Source organism: Anabas testudineus, chromosome 24, assembly GCF_900324465.2.
Source record: "Anabas testudineus chromosome 24, fAnaTes1.2, whole genome shotgun sequence".
Lineage (NCBI taxonomy): Eukaryota > Metazoa > Chordata > Actinopteri > Anabantiformes > Anabantidae > Anabas > Anabas testudineus.
The window spans coordinates 2433647-2459026 of NC_046632.1; the positions used below are offsets into that span (position 1 = coordinate 2433647).

At 39.2% G+C, this 25380-nt stretch overlaps 1 long non-coding RNA gene and 1 other non-coding gene across 3 annotated transcripts in view; one reads left to right on the top strand and one right to left on the bottom strand.

The window, feature by feature from the left end:
• LOC113149438 overlaps positions 1–18952 on the top strand; it is a 76222-nt gene extending 57270 nt beyond the window's left edge. The window contains exons 3-4 of one of the 2 annotated variants that reach the window (XR_003297579.1): positions 11189–11265; positions 18505–18952. This is a non-coding gene — a long non-coding RNA (uncharacterized LOC113149438). Of the gene's footprint in view, positions 1–11188; positions 11266–12276; positions 12617–18504 lie in introns of those variants that run through there. The other variant, XR_003297580.1, reaches the window with a different exon arrangement.
• A 4010-nt stretch (positions 18953–22962) lies between these two features.
• Positions 22963–23034, bottom strand: trnaq-cug. Its single transcript has one exon. It is a non-coding gene; the product is annotated as a tRNA-Gln (tRNA).
• Between the last annotated feature and the right edge of the window lie 2346 nt (positions 23035–25380).

Genomic DNA, 25380 nt, shown 5'->3' on the forward strand with positions numbered 1-25380 from the left:
TTTATCTCTCAAACTGTGTCATAAATCACTGCCCTGGTCACTCATTCAATACTCTATTTATATTAAAGAGCTGACTAGGAGCTGTATGTAAGAAAGCAGACGTCCAAAGCAGTTCCACTTCAGTCCCTCTGCAAGCACTTTCCGGGCCTACACTTACTCTGCTACTTCTACTACGTCTTCTCTATCTCAGCCTACCTTAATTCAGTCACTACATCAGTTATAAGATGCACTTTTAATCATAAATAGATAGAAATAATTAAGAAAATATGTTTCACAGTTACAAACAAAAGCGGATGGACATGCTGCCAGCGGCATTTCTGGCCACGTGACTACTACTCCAGAATATTACCTTCTGCGTTCCGACATGAGCTTTGCGTTCTCATAAGCAGTTCACCCAGGTAAAGTCCCGACATGTTCAGGGTGTCAGTGCATGCGTGAAAGCAGCTTTCAGGGAGAAATTGCAGCCAGTAGCATGTTAGCCAACACTCCATCCAACCCTCTCATAATTAAAAGGTAATTACAGCACTTAACTTTTTCTACATTTTGTTATGTTGCAGCCTTAATGCAAAATGGAATAAATTCATTATTTCCTCAATTTTACAAACAATACCCTATAAAAAGGTGAAAGACGTTTTTTTTTATATCTTTGCAAATTTATTCTATATATTCTATATAAGGTCCCACAGTTAACAGTGCATGTGAGAGCACAAACCAAGCCAAGTAGACAGGATTGTATAGAGGCACAGATCTGGGGATGGGTACAGAAAAAGTTCTCCTCTTTCTCTGTGGAAGGAGAAGAACCTTTCAGAAGAAAAACCATCTCTGCAGCACTCCACCAATCAGGCCTGTATTGTAGTATGGCCAGCCGGAAACCACTCCTCAGTAAAAGGCACACAACAGCCCACCTGGAGTTTGCTAAAAGGCACCTGAGGAACTCTCAAACCCTAAGAAACTAAATTCTCTGAATTCTTTGACCTGAATGCCAAGCTTAATGTCTGGAGGAAACCAGGCACCACTTACCACCTGGCCAATATTATCCCTACAGGGAAGCATGGTGGTGGCAGCATCATGCTGTGGGGATGTTTTTCAGCTGCATGAACTGGGAGACAAGTCACGATGAAAAGATGAATGCAGCAATGTACAGAGAAACCTGTTCAAGAGTGCTCTGGACCTCACACTGGGGCGACAGTTCATCTTTAAACAGGACAATGACCCTAAGGACACAGTCAAGATAAAAAAAAAGGAGTGGCTACGGGACACATCTGTGAATGTCCTTCTGGCTCTGGCCAAAAATAGGTGTGCCAAGCTTGTAGCATTATACTCAAAAATACTTGAGGCTGTAGTTGGTGCTAAAGGTGCTTCAACAAAATATTGACTGTGAATACTTTCATTTTCCTTAAGAAATCTCTTTTGCATTGTCATTATGAGGAAAATAATGAATTAAATCAATTTTGGAATAAGGCTGTAACATTACAAAATGTGGAAAAAATTAAGCTCTGTGAAAAGTTTCAGTGAAAACACAGAATATCTTTGAACTTTTGTCTGACAGAGGTTCAAGTGAATTAACAAATCACACATTTTAGTTTTATTGTATATTTAAAAAGTCTTATTTTCTGGAAATGGGTTTTATAAATTTGCCCATGGGCAGTTGTCTGCCCTTCCCCGCTGTTAATTCAGCATTGTGAAAATAGCTAATTACCCTGTATGCTGAGCAGGAAGGGTGTTTCCCTGATTTGTGCATTTTACCCCACAACAACTGCTTGTTATGTCTCTGTCATTATCAACACTCAGTTATCCTGTTTAGCTTTGTGCGCAATGACTGTGCAAGCACCTTGAGATGATGACCCCCTATATCCAGCATCCTCTTGCACTATGTTACTATATACTTTTTAGCTGAACCATTTAGATGCTGTTTGTATGAATGGTTCTCTTCCAGTATGTCTGTTTTTGCTTTCTTACACTTCACATGTAAAATCCATGTGTCATGCTTCTTTAAAGATTTCATTAGACAGAACTTGAAAGAAGCTTAAAGCCAAATAGAGAATTAATGGATGCAGTTCTTGTCCAGTTTCAATTAATTGTCTAACATGGACGAACTTCCTCATTTTATTACAGCCAGTGTTGACTCATTGGTTCAGCCTACACACATCTGTTGTCCTGAAGGATTTAATTATTTTTTTCACCAAAATTCTGAGACCATTTGCATCTGGCACTGATGGTGTGAATTGTTCTGCAACTAAATCTCCAGCCATAGTTAAACATCAAGTAATACAAGTTTCATTACACATATGGCTGGACTGCATCCATAAAACCATTGGGTATTATAAAACTGATATAGGGATTAATCATAGATAGGTACTCCGATTGGGCTGAGAATACCTGGTTGTGTTTATTGGACATTTATTGCAGTTTTACTTTTTTCATTTATGGTTACACATGCTGGTTTTGTTCATTTGTTAAAACACTACATTTGGCTAAAAAAAAAAACAGAAACATGATGCTTCTTTTAATACCTGAAAGAAACAAGATAGGAACCTGCAGTGTCCTTCAAAACGCCTCTGTATATTTAGGTGACCAGCAACAGTTGTAAGTTGTGGTTGGATGGGTCAATGAGATATCCCACAAGACATTTCCCCAAGAGTCCAGTGTGAGATGCCACCAGATTAAGTGCCAGTATTTAAACATTTGGCCAGCGTGACAAAAAAGGCCCTGTCACCTTAAGGTGGTACCCTTTTTTAAACCAAACCACAACTTGACCTAACCGAACCTAATGGTTAAGATAAGATAAGATAAGATAAGAAAACCTTGCATTTTTACAACAGCTTAAACACTAGAGTGTCAGAAAGATAGTCTGACCAAAGGAGACGAAGACTAAACTGGCACAGTCCGAGATAAATAGACTATGAAACCTGATATTACAAACAGTACAGTAAACAGTAAAGCAGCTTTGTGTAAGCAAACTGTGATTGTTCCATAAGTGAAAAGGGATTTTATGCAGAGAGAAATTAAATGGATTGTTCCCAAACAGTTGCACATGGCACCTTTTCTGACAGTTTGTGTGTGTACGTGCATCCTAACTAGGCATGTGTTTGATTGTCTTGGAGCAAACCAGCTTTTCTACAGAGTGTGATCTTCTGCCATTCACCATGGGAGACATCCCATGTTATCAGTTTAATTCATCTGATAATTCATCAAACTCTAGTAGTTTGTGTGTATGTGTGTGCGAGAGAAGAGAGAGTGAGAGTGAGCACATGTGCATCGTTTAAGGTCATGTTAAATCAACATGTGTTTGAGTGTTGCCTCCTCACCACAGAGTGAATTCTTAATCACACACATGCATTCAGCACAGTGGGCTATCTTTGGACTGCAGATGGTTTATTTTGCTTGCATCATTGCTCTTCATATGATCATCATTCAGAAAAGCTGGAGCTATTTCCATCTCTCAGCAGCATCTTGACTGCATTTATGCTGAAGCTCGACGCGGAAGTATTTATAGCAAAATGTCTAAATTGTCTTGTTGAAGTTATAGCACATGCAGTGTATTGGCGATGTGCCAACAGGTGCTCTGAAAACACTTGCTGCATGTTTCACTAATGCTGAATAAATGCACAGTAGTTTGAAACACTTAAAATTCATATGAAGGATGTTAGGTTCATGGGTTAGTGCTCCAAATTTAATTCCTGTTGGCTGCTATACTTGCTACAAACACTCACACTTCAGTGAAGGCCTTTTTTTGTGAATGCTATCTATAGGTGGATGATGGAGAACATGTTCCTTCATATTCTTTCCTGGACAGATGGGGGCCCAGTAACTTCTGAGCTGTTGAGATAAAGTAGTTTGAGGATGGTCTAGATGTTTTAAGGAGTATCAGCAGTGACTGCCCATGTTAGTATTATACCTTTTAAACCAGATGGCAGTTGACACAGTAATCCCACCTTGGGTGTTGTAACACAAGCTATAATTTGTTAGATCTCCAGGCTCTATCATACCCCTTTTCAACCAACCAGCATGTTCAGATTTGTTCAGAGTTCCTTGGCTGCTGAAATGCAAATAACTGGTTTAAAAATTAAGAGATAGTTCCGAACCAGCCCTGGAACTGGCTTAAACTTGATGCGATATGGCTATCATAGAAGTTGATGGGCTTTGTGTTTACCTAATTATCTGAAAAAAAAAATAAAAAATCCATAAAATAATGTTCTACCGAACCTACCTTTGTGATGTTTTCAATCAGGTTTCAAAGCACAACAAATTCCCCTACAAATACTGTGTGTGTCAATACTGCACAAAATAATAGGAGACAAGACAGATCTGAAATATGCGAGAGCTTTTTAAACTTAAAACAGTTTAACGCACTTCAAAAGGGCAGTGCAAAAAGTGTGGGAAGTTTGCTGGTGCTGGCTATGTGAGGACCTGATGTACTTGTCATGTGACTGTTACTGGATGGTTGACTGATCTACTAGTGCGGTTATTCTAACATAATGCCAGAAATTTACTGCATGTGTCATGACTTTGACCCCGGTGTGACCCTTTTCAGTAATGAAGTCCTTGGGAATTTGACATCCTGTGATTTTTCACTATTCACGGTCTGTGAGAATAGGGGCTGTGGAGGGTTGGATAGGACCTGGTACACCCTGGTGCTACACTTGTGTTCTAGTTCTGACACCTTAGCCCACCAAGAATGACCCAGTTTTTCCCCTCCCTCTCTCTCTCTCTCTCTCTCATTCTGTTTCTTTCTCATCTACTTTCTCAAAACACGATCATAGCTGTTTTTTAATTGATCTTGTAACTCATATGCTTTACTTGGCTCTGTGTTTTTCCAGATGTGTAAACCAGTCCATGTATTAGAATTCTAGGACTGTGGCCATGGTCAGACAAGTGCTAAAAGGCCTTTTTCACAGCAGAAATTGTTCTAGCAGGAAAAGGAAATGCCCAAGGATGTGTCTGTCATCTGCCAGATGGACTCTGGTTAAGTTCCAGTAAAGAAATAATTCAAAAGCAAAGTGGATGCACCAAAAGTCATAAACCACTTTAAGTAATATTTTGTATCTTTCTACTTTAATTTCAAACAGCTGATGTGATCACACAGTAAGGCTTTATTCTGTAATTCTATTTTCTCTTTTTTTTTTTTGTTGTTTTGTTTTAGGGGTCCACTATACTTCATTAGAACAGCTTGTCTGCTGTTCATATAACTTCAGAAACCCCTCCTCCACAGGGTTCTGACACTGTATTAGGAGACATTGTGTTGGACAACTTCTGTCATTTTCTTAAACCAACAATCTCACATCCTCACATATAAACTGGCAAACAAACGCTTTGACTGTCTGCAGTTTAGGTTTCTCACTAAATGAAACATTTAAAACACAGTATATGCATGCTATAGATACTGTACCAGGCAAAACTACTAAACTACATTTTAATTTCTGTTTGATGTATTACTGTGTGGATCACACTCATGAATGTGCAAGATGAGGAGACCTGAATGGGATCAGATCTGCAGGCATGGGATGTGTATCTAAATAGGGGGACAGAAAGACAGAAGGTGGAGCCAGGATTATGACATATAAGGGTGTTTGTAGCCTCAGCTGAGTCATATACAACAAGGAATGAAGAATTTGATACAATGCCAAAATGTGCACAGCCATATAAAATACAATTAGTTTTTTAGATTAAATTAAATTATTAATGATTTAAATTGAACAAATTAAGTAATAGTTATATTTTATGTCATCCCAAATACCTGGGTCAACCACCATTGAATTTCACAACAGAGCAACTGTATACTATAAAACATCTATCTATCTATTTGCAGTTTCATACACTTTTTATACACTACCTCTCAAAAGTTTGGGATCACTTATTTTATTCTTTTCCAAAGACACACACATGAAATTAGTCTGAATAAGAAATATAGCAAAAGAACAGGACATGCGGACATTGTCAGAGTTAGAAATAATGATTTTGATGGAAATTATGACTGTGTTCTTCAAACGTAGACAAAGTAAGACAAAAAAACACTTCGACCACAGGCATTCTAGCTGTCAGTTTTGATAGCGTTCCTTCCCTCTGTATAAATCTCCTATTTTACCACCTTCAAAGCATATCCAAACCATCAAGCACTGTTCTACCATCTTACCATTTGTTCTGCATCTCACAAATGTTTTTTGTTTGATCCAAAGACCTCAAGCTTGGACTCATCTGTGGGCAACACCTTCTTTCAGCCTTCCAATGTCAGATGTCTGTGCTCTTTTTCTTTTGTTTTTTGGCCAGTCTGAGATACAGCTTTCTCTTGGCAACTCTGCCATGGAGTCCAGCATCCTGAAGGCTTTTCTTCACAGTTGATGCTGACACTGGTGTTTGACGAGTACTATTTAGTGCAGCTGCCAGTTCAGGACCTGTGAGGCATATTTGCCTTAAACTATACACCCTTGTTTGCTCCATTGTTGCAACTGTTCTCAGCTGTGCAACACAATTGCAAAATAGTTTTCTCATAATCAATTAGCTTTATAAAATTTGTGAAATAAAGTTTGTGAAATGGATAAAATTGTTCAGGAATTGCATGATAATGTGTTTTTCTTTAGAAAACAAGGAAATTTGCAAGTGATCCCAAATGTTCCAGTGGTAGAGTGCATGTCTGTTCAGATTTATATTCTGATCAGTTCATCCAAATGGAAATTTGTGCCAGATGTGCATTTCATATAGCATTGACAAAAATGAGACGTGCATTGATCAAAGTGACCTTTGACCACATCTAATCAGTTCATCTTTTCATGAGTCCAAAGGTGTTTCTGTATATTTTCCAAGTGTTGTTGTGATATTGCCTTTACAAAAATTGGACAAAGAGACAAAGACAACCACGGCTGTGGCAAACCTGGAGGCAAAAAAAAAAAAAAGTACTGAACATACATAAATGTTTATGTGGAAAAAAGTCAAAGAAACTGTTGACAGAAAAGTTCATTCTGATCCTAATAGAAGTATTTTTCTCTTCTCTTTCTCCATGTGAATCATTCATTTAAATGTTTCATATGTGGACAATGACTGAGTGTTTGTGTACTATCTTTATTCACACACTCAAGATGTGTTTTTATTTTATTAAACAAGCTATTGGGCATCTCCCAGTTAAAAAGACACCAGAAAACAACTCATGTTCTTTCAATCAGGCAGCAGACTGACAAATCATCCAGTTTCAATTATAAAACATAATTCTCAGTATCATTTTCATATTTTATCATCAAGTCTAGACAGTTCTGGTTTAACCCATATATCAACAGCCCACTGTTCTTTAGTCCAAACAAAAACAGATTCTGTGAAAAAACTAATGTTCAAGTTTTTATTAAAAAATACTTGAAGAATGAAGTGTAGAAAAAGTCAACTTCATTTCTTTTTTATGAGACAGAGCTTGTATTAGATATACGTTTATTTACTTTATAAATCCCTTGATGTTACATAAGGACTGAAACAAAGCAAAAGGTAAAAAATATTTTGGAATTTTTCAAGCTGGTCCTACAATTTTTGTAATTGCTTACATACTGAAAATGAATGCTAAGACAACAGCATCAAAACTCTTACCTGATGTAACTACTCCTTAAAGAAAGACTTCAGACACACTTTACTACTCACTTACATACATGTGGATCAGTGTAGTAGTCTACGCACCACAGGGTTGGTGGTTCAACTTCTGATTTCTAGCCACATGTGACAAGTGTCCTTGGACAAGACACTTAACCCCAAAAGCTTGGCCCCTAAAATACAGCTGCTGGTCCACAAAGAATTTCCCAAAGGGGATTAATAAAATATGAATTATTATTGAAACCTTTCTTCCAAGGATGAAATGTCTTGCAGTCATTTAGAAAACTCTTCACAATGTTTACAGTCTTAGTGGTAAAGGCAGCAATTTTCTGTTTAAAGTATGTCAGTGGGTTGTTGCTGCTCTATTCAGTCTCCTCTTCAGCAGGTGAAATGCATGTTCAGTTGGGTTCATGCCTGATGATTACAGTCTCAAACTTTCCATTTTTTCCTCCTTCTCATTACTTTCTATGTGGCTAGTTGGCAGAATGATCTGGATCTTCAGAAGTTTTGATGCATTTCTCTGTGATTCTAACATGCAGAGGTGTATAGAGACATTTCAACAATCTCTGCCACAAAATGTTTCTGTGCATGGCTGCAATCATTCAGCTGCTATGATTATGAGTTATATGATCACTGAAGATTAGTGAAGCTGTGCCAGAAGCAGTGGTACAAGCCAAAGTCCTGACATCAACTCCACAGTGCTTCACAGATAAGCTTGCATGGTTTGGATCATGAGCAGATCAAATCTTTGTCTCATCAGCTCGTAAAACTTTGTTCCAGAATTTTTGTGGTTCATCTCTGTACTTTTCTGCAATTCCAACATGACTTTCTGATGGAGAAAAGAGGGGGGTGTAGCATAAAGGTGCCCAACTAGACTGAAGCAGGTACACTGTAGTTACATGGTAAGTGGTGTAACCATTCAGCTACCCATGCTCTCCAAATGCCCAAGACTGTTGTTTGGGTACAGCTTATTCTCCTGCCATCAGCTGTTGTTGTTTTCCTTGCCTAACCTCATCTGTGTATGTTGCTCAGTACACCAGAGGTTTCTTCTTTTTTTTCAGGCATTTCAAATTGTTAGATTAGCTATGCCCAACTACAAATCCAGTCTTCACAGGTTAAACCCAAGGTTAAAACCAAGAGTTCAGAGATATCTCACAGGATGCATCTGGGTAACAAGGTATACCTGTCAACCACATGTTACTTTTAAATCCTTTAAATACTTTTAGCTCACTTAAAATATAGGTCATCTGATAAATTTTATTCAGATTAGTTGTCCAGTGGCGCCTATTGTCTACATTAGTAGTAATCTTTCACCTGAAAGTTTTTTTACTTGTTATTCTTTAGTGTAGGTATCTGAATTGCTAAAGAAGACTCTTATACTACTTTATAAATGTAATACATCATTGAAGGACCTGTTATGTTGCCCCCCCACACATAAACTTACTATTGTCAGATGACAGTGTCATGATGTGTTTGTTGCTTAACTAGTGTGTGTTTTGTCTATTTAAGTTTGATTGCAGGCTTTTAAAAATCTTCCTTGCTTGTGAGCAAAGTTATCTGTGTCTTGTAGCAGCTCTCACACTTTTTGGCTGCTGCTGTTCATATTTCATCGTTGTTTACTGGCAGCTGGAGAGAGGCCTGTTGCAAGGTGTTGTTCCAAGAATCAATAAATAAATGTGTTGTTGTTTCTAAGGGGACAGACATACAGGACGGACACAGACAAAAAATCAGACACTGTTTAAAATGTGCATCTGTAACTAACAGTTATTAGTATAAATGTTAAATGCAACATGCAGACAGTGTGAACTTGATGTTTTCAGGTATCTGGTGGTGTCTGAGTCCATTTCTACATTTTGTCTATTTGCATGTGTTTTCTCAAGTTGCAGTGCATCGAGCTCTCTGAGCTATGTGCTAAATATTTCTTCTAATTGAATTGGTTTCACAAAAGAATGTTACTTACATAGTAACTTACAGGCTGTGTGCACTTTCTTTGCATCCTTAGGAGTATCTGTTACCTTATGTTTTATTTATTTCATATTAGAAAAACACCAAAAGATTTAAATAAGATGAAATTAATGAAAGTTTGAAGAAGGAGGAGCTTGGTTCTATATCTGTTGTCAAAGTGAGACAGAGTCCGGAAACGGTCATGTTCAAAACAAAGTGCGTGAGGTGGCAAAGCTGTAATGCTGAAGGAGATGGAGCTGGTTGACAGGAGGTAGTCGACAGTGAATGATGAATATCAGCTTGTTATTTAGCAGAATGTATTCAGAGGATATGCAGTGGAATTACAATGGGGGCTAGGGAATGCACTATGTCCCCACAACTACAGAAAGACAAGGATGTGTGTGTGCATTGGAGGGGTCTGCATGTATGTGTCCATGAATACCCCTTTGTCCAAATGATCTAGTGTCCCATGGGTGCCAAGTGTCTGCACACTGTTTCAAAAGCCTGGTCAGAGGGCCTCCAAACCTCATTATAAGCTTGACTGCCACTATGCACACACACACACACACACACACACACACACACACACAAACCCATCCATGGATGGATTCTCGGGTAAAAACAAACCAGTCCCAAACTGACACTGATATGAATGTAATTAGTATTTTCATCTAACACCAGTCTTAGGACTGAACCTGCAGGAAAACGGTGGTTAGGTGCAAGAACACCCACTGATCCAGGCAGCACCCAGCCAAGAGAGGCCTGGTTAGGGTACCAGTGCCCAGGGCATCACCAGGGAGGTGGCACCCAAACAACCCAGCACAAACACTGCATTTCTTCAGCTGCAAACGATCGAGCTTAGCAACAGCTTTGTCTCTGTCCTGTTGGCCAAGCGCAAACGGCACAAACACACACATGCACATACGTGCAGGGAACACACACACACACATTATCTATACTCTCACTGATAAGCTTTTCACATAAAAAGCATGCAGGGACACTGGGAGCTGAAGACATCTGGTCTTACATAACACTGGCTACTACAATTAATGAAAAGCCCTTTATTGAAGGTGAGTGTTGGCTGCAGCAGGAGTCAGAGAAAACAGACTCAAGCTACTGATTTTGCAAAAACTGCTTGCTGCTTCTTTGAATTTGTTGGGGAGCACAGAAAGAAAAAAGAAAAAAAAGTGCTGCTCATGACTATTGCCTGCAGGTATTCATGTACAGTGCTGTTAATATGAGCCTTGGTCACCTGTGAGTCTAAGCCAGATACAGTGAACTTTTCACTTTTCATTTCATTGGTTATCTTTTGCAAACAATGAGTTTACTGCAACTGCTGTGTGTGTGTGTGTGTGTGTGTGTGTGTGTGTGTGTGTGTGTGTGTGTGTGTGTGTGTGTGTGTGTGTGTGTGTGTGTGGCTTTCTTCTCAGGGGGTAAAATGCTTTGGGGATTGGTTGTTTTATTGAAGATGTCTACTGACTCCAGGAAATGAAAGCACTGTTATAAAGGTAATATTTCTGAGAAGACTTTCTTTGGAATCTGGGGTCTGATGGGAGAGATTTGTTACCAGCTTTGTACATGACTGAGTCAAAGTGAAATGCTGGATTTGAAATGAAAGGATTTAGAAACACGTTTACGAAAGTAATTCCTAACTTATTTGATTTTGTTCTTTCTTTAGGATTTGATCTCCCAATGATTGATGAGGGGGCCTGAGCAGCTGGTTCTGTGTGTGGATGAGCCCAACGATTTTGATAGGTAACATCCTTTAGGGTACTTTCTAACTGTAGATGCAAAAAACATGTTAACTCTGTTTAGGGTTACAGTACTAGCAAATCATGGTTCATCCCTTCATTCAAGATGAAGAAATTATGCTGGAGGACAGGCTGTCCCTGCATAAGCCATAAGCCAACCCATACAATTATTTTCTTTCTTTTTTTATTACTTTGAAGAATACAGTCTAAATGTATGAAAATCCACCTAGCAGAACATCACAGGGAAGCTTCCAGGCTCACCAAAGCACCACACAAATGCAAGATCCTACAGACCTCTGCAGCTCTATAATTACAGCTGCTGCAAACATTCACAAACATTTCTAGATGATGTTGATAAAAACACAAGTCAAGTGGGAACAGGGCTACATTATCATTCACTGCAGAGGCACTTAAACAAATTGCATACTGGCATGCTTACAGTTTGGTTACAAAAAGGACACTGCAAATGGCAAGAAAAAAGTGTGTGAACCTTTTGAAATTTCATGGTTTTCTGCATTTATTTGTCATAATATGTGATCTGAGCTTCATCTAAGTTAAGAGTATTAACAGAAATGATGTGCCTAAAGTAATAACAAAAAAAAATCATCTTTCATGTCTTTATTGAGAATAAACAAAAAAAACCCATAGTGATAGTGGAAGAAATATGTGAACCATTGGACTTACTAACTGGTTAAACCATCCTTAGCAGCTATTACCTCAGCCAAGCACTACCTGTAGCTGTGAATCATACCTGCACATCATTTAGGAGGAATTGTAGCCCATTTTTGCTGCAAACCTGCTTTAGCTCTGTCATATTCTTTGGATGTCTTATGTGTATGGCTGTTGAGGTCTGGGCTCTGACTTGGCAACTCCAAAAAGTAGATTGTGTTTTTCTGAAGCCATTCTGTTGTGTGTTTTGGGTCATTGTCCTGTAGCATCACCCAACTTCCACAGAGTTTCAGCTGACGTACAGACATTCTAACATTATTCTGAAGAATTCTTTTGATACACTTAGGAATTCATCTTCCCCCCAATCACTGGAGGGCCAGGACTTGATGCAACAAAGCAGGCTAAAATCATGATGTTTTCTCCACCATATTCTACAGTTGGAAGAATGGAAGCACTCAACTGAATACATCAATCACAGTACCTGCTAAACCATCGTGAAGACTAACATCATTCACCATGAATACCAGGGTTTGGTAGATTTTACAGTGTTTCGATAGTTGCCATCCAGTCATTACATGCTAAAAACAAATAACTCTCTCTTTAAAAGATCTTTGTTATTGACCGTAGCATAATAATGAATATTTGTGTTTGTGAAATGTGATTAATAGTGGCTCTGAAAAAGTGTACTGTGGACACTATGAGAGTTCTTGTTTTGTTGTTGAATCCAACAGAAGAGAAAATGCATCAGACTGACATTAAACTCAACCACCCCCTGTGCTTTGTGTGCGTGTAAGTGTGTGTTGTGTGCAGCAGAACATTATTGTGCACTGCCTTGACCTCTGTACTCAGTAACTCCAAGTGTCAAAGTTGAGAAAAGAAGGCCCTCTGCTGGACACTTTTTCTGCCAAACCCTGGTTTTGTAAGACCACACATACGTGCACACACTCTCACGCACACACATACACAGACATTCACTCAGGCCCAGAGTGTTAGGGAGAGGATTAGTTAGAAACACATAATAAGCTTCTCCAAGACAACCTGGAATCTCCACTAAAAAGTCTGAACCCAAGCAGAGTGATCCAACACAGCAAGGGTGATCAATTTGATATGTGCAACATTCACATTCAGCTGGTTCATTCATTACCATTAAGAACCTTTACATTGTTGCTTAAATTGAATTGACAAGGCTTGACAGTCACTGTATTTGAACATCGCTGAGAATTTATTGTACATGGATGGGAAATGCAGTTGCACCAAAGATCAGTTTCAACAATACTATCAGATATTTGAGACAGACTGATGGCATTTATTTATTGCCATCTAATACACACATATAAATTGGTCTCGCAACCTAATTCATGTGATCCCAGCTGCATTCAATAGGAAGAGCATAAAAATCATAGTACTTACCTATAGTTTTCATGCATTATTCCAAGATGGTTTCCGCTGCTAATCCTGTAGTCTTGTAATTGATTTGTTATTTTGATCATCTGTGATGATGTCTTAGGAACCTTTTAGCCAACAGCTAGTGTGCTGCAGTTTGCTGGGGAGGCATAAAACAGAATAATGTAAGGCAGCTGGACAAACTAGTGCAAAACGCTTGTTCAGTGACTGGAATGAGGTTGGACCGACTAGATGCTGTGGAGGAGAAACACAGAGAAACATAGAGACTATTCTACAATACAATGACATTCCCCTACACAACATCCTGACGGACCAGAGAAGTAGCTGCAGTGGATGATTTACCTCACTGCGTTTTAGGACCGAAGGATACAGGAGATCCTTCATCCCCACGACCATCAGGCTCTACAACACTCTAGCTAACAGCAGATGATTGCTAACTACTTTTACCATCTTTCTATCTAAACAACTTTCCTTAGGGGATTAATAAAGTTTATCTTATCTAGCCTTTGTCGAAATTTGCATACGTGTGTGGTCTCTTAATGCCTCCCAGCTAATAATAAATGAAAAAGAAATGGTCTACACTTACATAGTGCATTTCTACCTAATTTGTACTCAAAGCACTTTTACTCTGCCTCTCATTAACCCATTCACACGCACTCACACACCACTGACACTCACACAAGCCATGCAGCAGACCTCACTCACCAGGGACAGCTTGGGGTTTTGTATCTTGCCCAAGGAGACTTTAACACGTGACAGTAGGAACCAGGAATCGAAACCACTGATCCCACGATTTGTGGACGACTGCTCTACCATCTAAGCCACATACACCCCAATGACCATCCTTCGCCTTCTGTTATTTCCGTAATGTAAACTCTGCACACTGAGGAAAGTGATAGATACACTTACCTCAACAAGAAAGGACATTTCTGATATTTTAGATATTGTATGGGACTTGTGGGCGTGGCAAAGCTGCTACTAATTTCACAGGACATCAGAGAGGTAACTTTAAAATTATATAAGATGAACTCACTTCAAAGATAATCTGAATAAATTGAAATATAAACTAAGTATAAGTCTAAGGCAAGTGGGATATAACTCCTGATTTAGCTGAGAATTAATTGAACAGGGGTTAATTCACTGTGATTTTACAAGAAATGTCTCTTCAACTTTCCTTTAGCACCACTCTCAATACAAATTGTCACCAGGCTTCATGGTGCGTTTTAGCCTTGTGTGCGAGTGTGCCAGCAAAAACCTCAACCAGGCTCTTCCTTTAGCTGTGGATCAGACCTGCACATTGTTCAGCAGGAATATTATCCCATTCGTCCTGCAGAACTGCTTTAACTATGTCATATTCATGTCCTGTTGCATCACCCAACTTCCACAGAGTTTCAGCTGACATACAGACATTCTCACATTATTCTGAAGAATTTTTTAATACACTTGGGAATACATCTTCCCCCTAATGAGTGTAAGCTGGTCAGGCCCTCATGCAGCAAAGCAGGCCGAAATCATGATGTTTTCTCCAACATACTTTATAATTGGGGTGGTGAAATGATGATATGCTGTACCATTTTATGCCATATGTAGTGCTGTTTGTTCTTTCCAAATAGTTTAATATAGTTTTATCAGTCCACAAAACATTTTGCCAATACTACTGTGGAGTGTCAATGTGCTTTTTGGCAAACAGGCTTGCAACAATGTTCTTTTTAATAAGCAGCGGCTTCCTTTGTGGTGTCCTGCCATCTTACAGCTATTCCATTTGTAGATTTTTGCCTAACTTTCGACTGGTGAATTTCTAAAGTCTTTGAAATGTCTTTCTAACCCTTTCCAGCTTTATGTAAATGAACAATTCTTGATTGTGGATCCTCTGAAAGCTTATTTTTGCGAGGCATGGCTCACATAAGTATATTCTTCTTGTGCAGAGCAAAAGAGCTCTAGTCCACATCTCCAAACTAATTTTCTTAACTTATGTTATTATTATATATTTTTTGAGTTCATTATTCAAAGGGTTTACATACTTTTTCCACTCGCACCGTGAGGTTTTTATAGTTGTTCTAAATAAACACGACATTTGTGTAATTACTTTAGGAACACTGTATTCGCTAATAGATAGCGAAGATGAAGATCACATCTTATGACAAATTAATGCAGAAAACCATGAAATTCCAAAAGGTTCAAATACTTTTCCTTCCCAATGTATATATATTAAATGCTTTTATTAGGTTACTTAAAATGTGTGTGTAATTAAAGAGGGAGAGACACACATACCACAAAAGAATGAGGGAGGGATGTCTCAGACATATAGATTGTTTGAACTGTAGCACATTGTCTGAAGAAAAAATGAACAAAAGTACAGATAATTGATAATGACAGTGAAAATAAGACAAGACCCAGTTACTAGTGTGGTCAGATGACCTGAAGTTGTGCTCAGGTGATCCACAGCGTCTACCTGCAACTTATATGCTCATGTGACAGTTTTCATTTTATAGAGTTTATGACCATTTATGGAATGGATTAAGAGCGAACAAACTTAAAACACTTGAAACATTTCCGTCTTGTGATCCCAGCTTCATTTTACAAAAACTCTGGGCACACTTTATGTGATTAATAATTATCAGTATTATATTCATTGGTTTTTATATGTTTTTTTAGAGTCAGGTGTTCAGACAATGCCACAGTATGGTAACTATAATTTGTTTATGTTTCAGATATTCACTTCTTATTGTATACTATGTAAACTGATTCATGCTCAAACGTGAATTATATTCCCTAAAAAAAGTATAAAGGGTGTCTTCTTTATATCCTAGCTCTTCCTATCCGAGCCGGGCATTTTTTCTTGGTTGAACACAACCCAAGACCAACTTAGAACACAAATAGAACATGAAAGAGAATCCTTAATTTAGTTGACAAAATCTTATTTTCCCTCAAAATGCACTTCTCCTGAACATGGAATAGACACAATTGTATGGCTACAGATATTCATATGGCTACCCTGCTGCTCTACAGTTCCTGGACTCACAATAGTCATTTTCACATATAACCTCTAAACAGTTGGGAGAATCAGGTTTGGAAAATGTGAGGGGGGTCATGCTTTCAACACATATCCCACAGTGGGAGATTGTCTGAGTCAGACATGTTCTCACTTGGGAAGAAACTCCACTTGATTTCAGCAAGGAGTAGGTGTGTGAGGAGCAAGGAGTAGATGATGTGGGGGCATGACATGGCACAGCAGAGATCACTGTTGATCATTACATGAACAGATAATTTATGTCTCTAACTTTTACCAAACTGTATAATTAAAATCATATATTTATGTTAATACCAGACAAACTGGTAAAACATATAGTGCTGATGCAGCAACCAACAATGTTACAAACACAGTGTTTTAGACTCTGAAACCTACAGTTTCAACCTACTCTACTGCTAATGTGGCACCATTTAGAATATCCCTCTACAAAGTTTTGTAAACAAATTTGAATGTTTCAATGTTTCATTATGTTTTACCTGAAGCTGATTCTGTATCTTATCTATATCTTGCAGGAGTATTATTTTGACATTACTGTTTTGTAACACAGATTTGGTTGTTACATTTTGTATGCAGATAGCAGGAGGGAAGTGTGTTTTCAGGCTAGCATTTGAGCTGAGCAACGAAAAGCAAAATCCCAGACTCCTTTGTTGGAAGTGACCTCAAGCCTTGCTAAGTTCACTTTTATATACTCTCCTGTTCATCCTTTACTTGCCTCCTCTTGGTCATTTGCTATCATCACTCTCCTCCTCTGCTGTTCAGAGATGAATTTCTGCTTCTGTCACATCCAGATTTAACCACTGCAATAGTTTTATCTGTGACACAATATTCGAATACTTAATAAACTTCAGGATGCTACATCCAGAACTCTGTTACTGTGACCACATCATATCTATGGTAAAGAACCTCCACTGGCTCCCTGTCCACAACAGACTCTGATGCCATCTTCCTGTCCACTATCCATGACGACGCATCAGGCTTTTAACCGCCAACTCCCTCATTAGAGACCCGACTATTCTGCATGTGCTCAATAAATGTATCAAAACACACCTTAGTTTTAATGTGGCATTATTCTCCTCCTTTGAGTTTACTGGAGTTCTTAAAACCTGTTGTGAAATGCATTTTTGACTCTAGAAAGAAAACTTATTATCATACTATGCAAGTCTCTGTCCTCTGAGCACACTTTTACCCACTTAATCTGTTTGGTTGTGTGACGAGCTTAATTAACATTCCCCAAGTGTTTACAGTCAATTATTCAACACAGTAGCTTTTTGTGAGAGCTACACATTACTCTAACGCTGTCACAGAGAGAACAAATCCACTCTTTCAGGGAAAGGAATCCCCAGGGAAAGGATCTTTGCTCAAAAGAGAAAGTTATTCTCAAAGCCTTTAAGTTACATACTCTTCAGTGACTTATTTGATGTCCTCTATCCCGGAAAAATAATCTGTGCTAAAGCAGAGAGAGCACCCGTTGAGTGTTTGTGGTGCAGTGCATTGCAGTTTGTGAGAATGTGTGGCATCAAGTGTTGAGCTGTGTAGGATTTAAAGCCCATGTAAATATACAGGAACCATTCAAGCACCCTCCACTGCACTGTTTCCCACAGTGCTGAGGGTATACAACCTTCCCTCTCCCATGTTTACAGTTTGACAGGAGCATGCATGTTACAAGGTCATTGTGCATATCCGCTGGTTTGATATAAAACGAACCACACACATGCATACGCTATACAGACAGACTCACAGGGCATATACAGTACAGACACACTCTCAAACCCTCCCACCACTAAACAAGCATGTAGCTCTGCAACCGCCAAGCCAACGTACAATTACACCTCGTTCTCAGATGCTCCTACTTCCTTTTTTACAAGTTCTCTTTTTTTTTTCTTCCTCTCCGTTCTTCTGTATGACCACAAGATGTGTCACATGTGGCTGAGGAGACGCCATGAGGGAGGATATACATCAGGACATTAAAATTCCTGGTGGGTTGCTCTGGTTACTGCGAAGCAGCTGGTTACAACTTAATGTCTAGGGTGAAGAGGCAAGCGGGGTTAGACAGGAACAAGACAGGATTCCATCCATTACACAGAGTCTTCAAACACTGAGCCTGAGCCTAATATTTCTTTCTTATGTGACTTTTTACAGATTGGGATTCTGATGGTCTTTAGGCAGATGGCACAGGAAGGTGAGATCAGTAGAGAAGAAAACAAATCAATCAGCCACCAGCAGACTTTTATAAGGGCTGATTGAAGGTATGTGTGGAAAGATACAAGTATATGGACTCAAAAATACTGATAGTGAACAAGTCATTGCAACTTTCTACACACAAAGTGCATCACCTTCAGCTCCTGAAGAAACATTGTTGACCTTTCTCACTGACTGTTGCCCTGTCCTCAAAACACAAAACACAAAAAACAAAACGTTTCCTATATCAGATTCTAAACATGTGAGCCTAAACTTGATGAATAGTCTCATCATGCACAATATGTTTGTCTTGTCTGAGGTGGAAAACTACTACTTCAGTTACATCAGAGGATCTCCTGAGAGGCTGCCATGGGCACTGGATGATATTAGATACTAACAGAACATAATTCAAAACACTTTCAGAGTTATCTGATACTTTCCATAACAACTGCTTTTACCAAAATGTAGAAACCATCAATCCACCTATTTTCTGACGCATATCCGGAGTTGGGTCACGATTGCACCAGGCTAATCAGGGTAGTCCAGACATCCTTTCCCCAGCAGCGTTTTCCAGCTCCTCCTCGCCAAGCCAGATGAGATATACAGTATAATCTCTCCAGTGTTTACTATGTCTACCCCAGGGTCTTCAACCAGTTGGACATGTCTGGATAACATCCAATGGAAGGCGTTCACAAGGATCTTGATCAGATACTTCAACTTCAACCTCACTTTGAATGAGCGGCAGCTCTAATCCGAGTTTCTCTGGATGTCTCATCGCTTTATCTGTAAGACAGGGCCCAACCAAACTACAAAAGGAACTGATTGAGTTGTAGGTCAACAGGTAAGCTTTGCCTTCCTACGTCTGTCCATGCCATTTCTTCCACTTGCATAAATTCTTTCTTAATTATGTTGATGTAAATGTACTGGGTCTACTACTGTATGAGCATTTTTTCATGGCATGGTACCACCTCAACATGACTCAGTTCTTATTTGCTTACGTTTCCTTTCCACTTCAAATACCACCCTATTAGTGTAGCTGGTTGACGCCACATCAAACTCCAGTGAACTGCAGTGAAGCTGCTGACACACACGAAGGAACAATGGATGATTTAGAAGTAATGCTGCTCTTGTTTCTCAGTATGTCACTGATTGTTACAGAAAGGATGGACATTTCATTTCAGAAGAGACTGAAGGCAACAAGACAAAAGACTGCTGATAAAATCAGAAGAGTTTGGCAGATACTTCAAAGTCCAGAAAACAACAGTGCAATGCAGGTCCTCTTCATTAGCTATGAACTTTACTATGTAAAGTTCCAGCATTAACCATCTGCTGATTAGTGTGGGGGAGCTTGCATTTCTTTTCTGTTGTAGTTTCATTAAATTAAGTCCAACTATAGTAAATAGTAATATGTGAGGATTCTGAATTATGCTATGATTAGGTGGTTATATTATGTTTGTGATTTTTTTTTTCTGTTTCTTTTTGATTATGTTTTAATAGGTCTAAATTTAGATCTCCCTTTTGAAGATCTGGGGTGGGGCAGCCCTCTGTATTAAAGGCTGCCAGCTTATTTTAAGGGGGAGATGCTGCAGAAGATTGCTGCCCAGACCTGCTGCCACTTGTAGTTTTTTGTTTGTTATGTTCCGTGTTATATGTTGGGTGAGAATAAAACACCTGGTTGGTCTGCACCTCATCTCTGCCTCAAGCCCCCTGTTCATTCCAGACACGAACAGCCATCCTAACAAACAGTAACAGGTACCAGGTGCTGGACACAACCTGCTTGATGGAAAACCAAAAAAGGCCAGTGGAGAAGAGTCAAGTCATTTTGAGCCAGTACCATGTGGTGGATAACACATGCTGGGTTGTGATTCTTATTTTTTAAGATGATAAAAATGACAACAGTAATCAATGCTCCTCTGTACACATTCTGATGTAGACAAATGTTTCTCATGGCTCAACTTTTTTGTCTCTTGTTTAACTTGCATAAAGAGATCTCAGATATGGTATATCACAAACAAGTTAAACACTCCAAAAACTATTTAGATAAAAATAAGAGAGAAACTCTGACAGGTCTATGTGGCTACCTATATTTAGAATTTGTGACACAGTTTACACTGATGAGAAAGAGGCGACTGAGCAATTGTACTGTACGCTTTACGAGGTCGAGGTCCTTACTTGAGTTTTAACAGTCCTTTTACATTAGTACTAACAAGGAGGGAGGAATCAGAGGGGATAACATCAGATTACTGACACACAGCTAAAGCCAGTTACTTGCCAAACCAGATCAGCAACAAAATGCAATCACGTTATACTATTAGTGCTTAGCCCCAAACTAGATCCCAATGTGACATTCTCAGTGGTATTTGCTGCTTTAATTGGATTAACATCTCAACACATATGCTGCCAATTAACAAGCAGCAAAATTGGGGGCAATTACATTCACTTAAAAATAGAAACATTAATGGTGTGAAACAAAACTGTGATTCCTTTAACTAGTCCCCATGAAGTTCTTGCTCCATTTATTGATGCAGGTTTAGCCACATTACATGTGTATTGTGGGTTTGGGATGTGACTGCCAAACCTGTAAATCCCAATTTATTTGCCTCAGTCTCCTAATCACTGCTGCAGAGAATGGAACATTTGTGCAACTAAAATAAACGGAATGCTGTACCGGGATGTTTAAGTGTTACCTCACAGTTTTCACAGAAATAAATGTTCATTTCACTTTATCACTAATTGTTAGAATTTGGGGTGAGTCACTCCAGTACGTGGAAGCTGAAGCTGGTGACAGAAAGCTATTTTCTTAGAAAATCTGATGTACTCAGAAAGTGCACTGAAACTTAATGCAGTTATTTTTATGTAAAGTCTGAGGTAATATTTTGGAACACATAAATATATATATATATATATATATATATATATATATATATATATATATATATATATATATATATATATGTATATTATAATAGTAGTAGCAGATGAGGAACTTTCACATTGTCTAGTCCTTCAACTCTTCAACTCTTCAAGAACCAGTCATTACCAATAAATTCATTATCAGTTGATTCCTGATTTGTTCCTCAGTAACTACTCACATTTTTGTGTACCTCGTTTAGTGTGCTACCCACTTTCCAGATTACCACTTCAGAAGTCTACAAATACCCACTGTAGTTCTCCATACATGGTAACAAAGTACCAAATGTGGCACACCACAACCTGCTCCCTCCCTCCTGCGCACTCAACAGTGAACAGACCTGTCCTTATCCACTTGATAAATGTTTGTCCAGAGACAATCTTAGTATTTATAGCCTGAATAACTCTAACCTATTCATTAGAAGTTACTTCTCTGGTGGAGAGGCACAGAGGCAGAGTCCATTGTTGAATTTCTATTTTATCTGAGGCCCCGCAGATTCCACCGTGCTTCAACCACGTTCATCTGGCTGTAAAAGTCCATCGCAGAGAGATACAGTAATTAACTCACAAAGGTTATTGTCTCCTGGGGTTAGTGTGTGTGAGAGAGACAGAGAGAGGGTTGTAGGATGTATCCAGAATGTGTAAGTTACTTCACAATAGAGGATTCCCCTGTGAAAAGGCCAGAACCAAAACAAAGAGGGAACTTGGCTACCTAAACTTTGGTGAACCTGCTGACATCACAGTTTGATGGCACTACTAAGTGAATGTGAACTCCTCTTAGAAGTACTAACTAACAAATAATATCCTAATGAATAATATCATTTGATGTCATGAGAACAGCTCACAGATTTATACATTTTATTCTATGACATGAGGATTTTTAAAGCTTTTATAAATCCAAATCTCTTTGGCTTTTTGTTAAGAGAACCAGGGTGAAGCTACTGTGTTGACTGGGTTGGCCCAGAAAAAAAAACACTCTGAGATCTATAATGAAAAATATTGCCATACAGTGTGTTTTGTCACACAACAATGTAAATGATAGAGTATAACATGAAATTGTAGACCTTTTCCTATAGTCACATGATGTATATTGTCATACACAGATAGGTAGTTCTGTGTATGACAATATACCTCATGTGAAAAACTGAAACAGCTCTTTCTAGATCACTTTACTTAGTTTGTCTTCTTAGCTTAGATATTTGCTTGCCTTGTACTTCACTTGTAAGTTGCTTTGGATAAAAGCATCTGCCAAATAACTAATTTCCCCCTTGGGGAAATTGTGGTTGGACAGCTGCCAGACAGTACATGTCAGTGCTACTAAGGGGTTTTGGTGTCTTGTCCAAGGACAAGTAGGAAGGAAGAACTGGGAATTGAACTACTCCCCCTGGGGTTCATAGACATCTACTCTACCACCTGAGCTACTGCCTCCCCAAAGAAGTTAGTATGGTTTCAGTCTATTGGGCATTTGGGTTGTGGGCACAGCACTGTTCTGCTGCAGAAGAGATCCACAGGTCCCACCAAGATTTAAACTTGGATCACTGGATTCAGAGTCCAGAGTGCTAACCATTACACCATGGAACCACTAAATACAAAAGTAGCTGAAATTTGCTTAGAGTGTTAGGCACAAATATTTTTTAAGTTTAACATGTGGAGTGCCTCCACACAAGGTCACCAAAACTCCTCTCACAAATGCAGGAGATCAGAAAGTTCCCACGAAGTTTACTTCTGCCCATCACCTAAGAAAAGCTCACAACACGGGTTGGACGAAGACGACAAAAGCTCAACAAAACTAACAAGAACAACACGAGAGGAGCTGCTGGAACTGGCTGCCACCCAACAGGCGCCGTTCTAGAACAGTTGCTGAGATCTGCATTTATACAATTTGTGAGAGGGCAACAAATTGTACAAACTAGCAGGTGGTCCCAACCTTAGACCAGTCTACCTCATCAGTTAGAGCCACCCCAGTAACAGCCTATTTAGTATAATATTGGATGGTGTCCATGAGAATGTGAATCACTGAGCCCCCAGCAAAGCAGGTGGCTGCAAGAGTGACCTCAACAAAAATAAAGACATTTAATTGTGCCTCAAGTATTGATTAATGTAATTTACTTAAAACGTCCATTTGTGTTTCATTCAGACATTTGTACCCACTTCACACAGTGACCTGCTGTGCAGAAGCAAAATTCTAAATTTGAACGTCTCTCTCTCGCCAGGATTTGCACAATGGTCCTGTATCCATCTAGCGAGTGGCAAGAACTGTTTTTTGATGATTTTAGATTTTTTTTTCTGGTTTGTATTTGTATTTAATTGTAAACTCTTCTCCCACCATCTGCTTACAGGACTGACCTCATTTCATGTAGTGTTGATACCATAGTTGTGACTTCAGCCCTCGCTAATGATATCCTGTCTTTGTAGTTTCCCACCTGATCGAGCTTACTTTCAATTGGCAGATGAGAGAACGGTACATTTGGGTGCTTCCATATGGTTTTGCTCTGCTACTTTCAACCCCGCACGAACCCCACGCCCCCCCTAATCCCAACACACATACATGTACACAATCAAAGACACATGCATACACTACGACATGAAGGAAATTATAAGCCCTTATATAACTTTCACACCTCTGTGTCCTACAAATACGACTGATATCCTGTCCAGTGGATGAGCTGCCTGTCTAAAAATGTACCCCTTTCTCTGGCTGGCCACCTGGAGTTGTTAAATTAATGTGACGGCGTACTGCGTCTCTGTCTCCCAGGGCATTGTGTATCACAGAAAGCATTAGTAAAAACAAAATGAATATGTATACGATAAACAGTGCAAGGCAGCTGGCACACAGGTTTTAAAGAAATCGCATTAACATTTTATGGCTATTACTTTTTGTACTGTGTGCAGGGACTATAACAAGTTTACAAGGATGACTGGAGCTGGTAAGGAGTCCCACAGTTTCACATGGCCCAACATAGACATACAGTTCAAAGTGAGAAGGGAGGATGCAGGATGAATGGCGTTAAAATGGGTTAAATGGATTAGAAAACCTTTATATTAGTGATTTACATTGGCAGTGACCCCATGCTCAAAGCCTACTGGATCATATTGTAGGTATTTGACTGGGCTGTGTGAGCATTAATGGCCACGTTATTGCACGGATTGTCGCTGATCAAAGTTTTTCAGTTTATGTAATGCGTTCTCCCTGCAGTCTACAATAACTGCTTCTGGCAATGTTGTCTGAATTGTTTTGTTAGAAACCATGAAGTAAGCTGTCATAAAAATTCCTTCACACTGTCAGTTCAGTGCATGATGAACTGCTTGCCTTGAGCGTTCAGTGATGTGTTAGCAAATGAGCTGCCAACAAAACACTGCGGTCGTCACATTTGTGTTGTACGGTGGACGTCGCAGCTACACAGACGGCCCTGTCGACATCCTAGACGCATATGAACTAAAGTCTATAAGTACACAAGTGCTGGTGAAGGCTTCATGTTCATGTATGTATATAGGTGTTCAGTACATTTCAAGGTGATCTATTGGTTAGATTTTTACATTTGTAGTGGTAGTGTGGAAATTACAAATTGCAGTGAGTCACTAGTCAATTGCAAACCAAAATAAAAGTCAACATCCTCCACTGACAGCGAACACCTACACTCAGTTTCGTGCTGATTAATCTGGTAGCTGTTGAGCTGTCTTGCTCTGGGCCACTGGAGGGCAGACAGACTGGCACCAGCTTCCTCAGGCCACAGAGCTGGAGGAGCATGAATTAGAGTCGTGGTGGCAATTTAAGTGATAGGTACAATATGTTTCGTTTTACATGTGCTTAGATACAAATGCTGGAGAACCAAAGACACACACACACACACACACAAACATGACATCTGGTCAACAATGTCTTCTAGCTAGTCTTGCATAGCTCTCTATGGCCCCTGGTGACTTATT